The following is a 4,361-nucleotide window of genomic DNA, read 5'->3' on the forward strand; positions in this document are numbered from 1 at the left end:
ATATTCTTATTCATAGATAAATAGACGACGAATAATAATATAAATATAGCTTAGAAAAAATAAAATACACCACCTACCTATATTGTGTTAATTTAGTATTTATTAATAGTTTATTAAGTATGAACAATTTTAATTCACAAATGGTTTTATGTACAACAAATAAATAATTCGATGCTGTGAAAATGTCATGTCGCCGCCAATAAAACAGAGATTACTGGTACTTCAGTGGCGCACCCAGGAATTAATATTGGGGGGGGGGGCAAGGAGGAGAATGTAAATTAGTCCCATAGGCTCTTTTTCTTCTTCACAGCCTAATTTCTCGTTTATCAGCCTTTTGTTTATTGCACTCGGTGTACCTACACCATGGTCCCCACATCCCGAAACGGGCCCTCAGGCTAGGATATTTGGCGGGCCCCCTACCTACAAGGCAGTGTGAAACACTACATTAACGTTTTTCAAATTGTGCTGTAGTTCAAATTAATGGTAAGTACTTATACAATGAATTATTGGCGATTTTTAATACATCTACTTTAATAATGGAGCTGTCGAGTATCGACACATAATAATCTAAAAATATATTACACAATTATATAAATAATTGAAAATGTTCATGGCCATGAAGTATAATAGCGCCAGAGGCGACTTTTTTTACTATTAAAGCTAATTTATGATGTGTGTTTATCTCACTTATCTGGTCAACCCGACACGCTGGGCCCCCACAGACCGGGCCCCCAGGCTAGAGCCTTTTCAGCCCACCCCAGCCATGACCTCCACCACTCCGGAATTCGGGTGGACACCGAGAAATTTTTGACAGTTCCATTAGGGATTGGGTTTCTAAAAAAGCCTGACATTAATGTTTCGAAATTTTTGTGTTAGAAATTAAAATCTAAGAAATTTTTCTAAAAAGGGTGCTGAAGAATTACACATCATTTTTTTGCCGTGTTTTTATTTGTCTAAGCCTAAAGGTATAGTTTATTGGCTTTCAATTTCAATGTTTAAAATCATTCCGATTATTTTCATGTTTAGGGCTGCCAGGGCCCCTTGCTCCCCCCCCCCCCCCATAGGTGCGTCACTGTGGTACTTTATTGAATAAATGAAAAGTGAAAGAATGAAAACAGTTTTACCTACCAATAAAACTCTTATTATTCATGTTGACTTTGAAGTCCTTGATATAGGGTTTGCTCTTCCTTCTTCGCGTGAGGTGTTATTCTACTAATTTAATTTCCTTTTTCTTGTCGTTGGTCATTCCTCCCTTTTTATTTACTGGCCATACCCGCGCGTCCCTTTTTTATGTAGGGAGTTTGGGACTCCTTTGTCTTCATTATGATATGGCTCAAGGAACCAGGTAGTAGTTGACTACAAAGTCAAAGTCAACCATGTCATTGACTTCCATTTGCTCCAAGCTGGTTTGTAAGTTTTTAGAGTTGAAGGCCGCTTTTTAGAGTTTTTTAGAGTCGAAATTACTATTAATACTTTGGCGTAAATGGTTGTTTGTATCTGTTATCGCTTAAAAGTTAATAATCACTTGGTCTAATTAGCCATTAATTAAACCAGTTTCTTTTAATTACGTTATCATAACAGTATAATAGAATAATTACGTGTTTATTTAAATATTAGTGCGAGTTATTTGACATTATAATAATAATTATTAATATTTCATATTTTAATATTTATCGTTTGTGCAGTTATTGTTTCTTTAGTATAAATAGAAATTTCGCTCAACGATGCAACGGACATCACCTGATCCTGGGCCAAGCACTAGTTCGGCCCGAAAGGTGGTTGGCAGTATGGGGAGCGTACCTTCGGAGCTTCCCAAAAAGAAGATTCTACGTCTCAGGAAACCTGGGACTGATGAAGACTCCCCAGCAGACTCTGATGTCCTAGTCCCATCAACGCGAAGCGCTTCAACCACTATACAGCCAACTCTTCTAGATTGCATCACTCCCCCACCAGGTCAGACAGGCGAAAATAATTCAGCATTAACCCATTTGAAGGCCATTCAAGAGGCGCTCAAATCAAAGGCTGCTCCTAAATTAATGTACGAGCAAGTATACCAAGCAACACTAGCCTTGGCACTGACTCTCGGAGACATGAACACGAGCCTTTTAAAAGCAGAATATCTAGCAGCCTCCCGAGAAATGGAACTGGAAAACCTGAGCCTTCGGATGGCATTAATGCAGGATTTTCTCACAGAAAAAAACCAAAACAATTACAGCCTCGCGTGCGGAGATCGAAGTCCTCAAGACTTCAAATCTTCACACAAAGCACCAGTTGACGCCTGAAATAACCATCCCGACATGGTCAACGGTAGTCAGCCGACGTTCAATGCCTCCTTTAGCTCCACCACCACCTAGCCAACACCAGGCTTGTCCGGGTGTTCTATTCTTCCTACGACGGAGGGCAATAAAACTTCAATATCGACTAAGACTATTCTAAAGTCTACTGTTGTCCCCTTAGCTCTGGGCGTTCAAATCACAGGAATCCGCAAAATTCGAAATGGAGGAATTATTGTCCATCCCCGGACAGAAGATGAGACAAAACGCTTACTTACTGCCCCTGGTATTGCCGAGGCTGGCCTACGCGCTGAAATAACCGGACGCAAGAAACCCCGAGTAATTATATTCAACTTGCCAGCGACAACAACCGAAAAAGAGCTCCAGGAAGCAATATGCAAGTCCACAAAGGACAAATCGGGCCTTTCTGAAGCAGACTGCGTTAAGGCAATCAGCCTCAGCCATATTATAAGGCAGGTCCAAAGGGCACGGAAAAGTGCCATTTTATTGCATTTGTCCCACCTATTGTAAGGCATGCCTTGATTGCTGATGATCGTCTCCTGATGGGATGGGAATCTTACCCAGTCCAAGATTTTCTAGGGGTTATAAAATGTTCTAATTGCCACTTATACGGACATATGGCAAAATCGTGTTCCGCCAAGGTTCCAACGTGTTCTCATTGTACTGAGGTAGGTCGCGATCGTGCAGACTATCCCGTAAAGGAGATCGCTCCAAAATGTGTTGCCTGCCACCGCCATAAACGTCAAAATGATCATCCGACTCACAGTACTTCTTGCCCAGCCCGTCTGCATGCGGAGGAACGAGAACGGGCTATGACAGACTATGGATTAAAATGATTTTCTTTGCTCAACTAAATGTGGGCAAGGGAAAGGTCAGTACACTGGAGTTGGAGACCTTGATGCTCAAGAAGGCCTTGAAGGAGCGTTTGTGCAAGAGCCATATCGCTGGTGCTCTAAAATGGGGTTTGGTTCCGGCCGTGTCGTCAGTGCCTCCCCTTCGTCCAAAGCCTGTATATTTGTTGCTGACCCTAAGTTAGGGGTATTCTACCTCTCTCACCTTTCAAATAAATATATTGCGTGTGCTGAAATCACCGCCCCTGGAGGGAGTGCAGTTATAGCAATCTCAATGTATTTCAACTATATGAGTCCGACGGAAGAAATGGCCATGCTGCTAGATGCAATACTCCGCGATATCAGCGACAGAGACGTCGTCATTGGAGCCGACGCTAACTCGCAGTTTCCACTTTGGGCACCTGTTGACCATCCCACGGGTGGCGGCGAATATATTGAAAAACTGATAGCAGAGCGCGATCTCTCGATCATTAACAACGCTAACAGCCCGCCTACTTTCGTAACGAGGCGAAGGAGTTCTCATATTGACATTAAGCTGGTGTCTGGCCGAACCCTCAGTCGAGTCAGTGACTGGCGGGTGGAAGAAGAGTCCTCCATTAGCGATCACAGATTGTTAACATTTACGCTTGCTATGTGCTCCACACCAGTTGGTGTATCTGTCGCATCCCCAGGACTTGCACGACGATTTCGTTCGAAACATGGGGACTGGGAAAATTTCGAAAGTATCATGACTAGAAAACTAGATAAAGCTTCCAGGAAACCTTTTCCCAATGCTCACGCTTCCGCTTCACGACTGTCTGACATCATTATTAATGCTGCAGAATCCTCTTTGGGTCGTTGCAACCCCAAACCTCCAGGACTACCAGCCTGGTGGACAGAACACATCTCTGATTTCCGAGCACTCAACAAAAAAGCTAGACGGTCACTCCAATCTGCGCACCGCTCCAGACTACCACCGCACACCACCTAACTGCTGGCTTCAGCACACAGATTACCAGACGTAAATACAAGGACGCCATTCTCCAAGCAAAAAAGGATCACTGGCGCGACTTTGTTACTACTGTGGGTGGCTCGGACCCCTGGGGTCCACCGTATCGCGCGATTAAGATTGGACTTCGCCCAACCAAAATCGTCAGTGGCATTGAGCGACCTCTAGGCCGTGGAATCACCAGTGCGCAGATTGAAACAGCCACGATTCTACTTGATGCCCTCATAC

This window comes from Rhyacophila brunnea, unplaced genomic scaffold (genome assembly GCF_057557595.1).
Source record: "Rhyacophila brunnea isolate RB1 unplaced genomic scaffold, BYU_Rbru_1.0 scaffold_11, whole genome shotgun sequence".
NCBI classification, from domain to species: domain Eukaryota; kingdom Metazoa; phylum Arthropoda; class Insecta; order Trichoptera; family Rhyacophilidae; genus Rhyacophila; species Rhyacophila brunnea.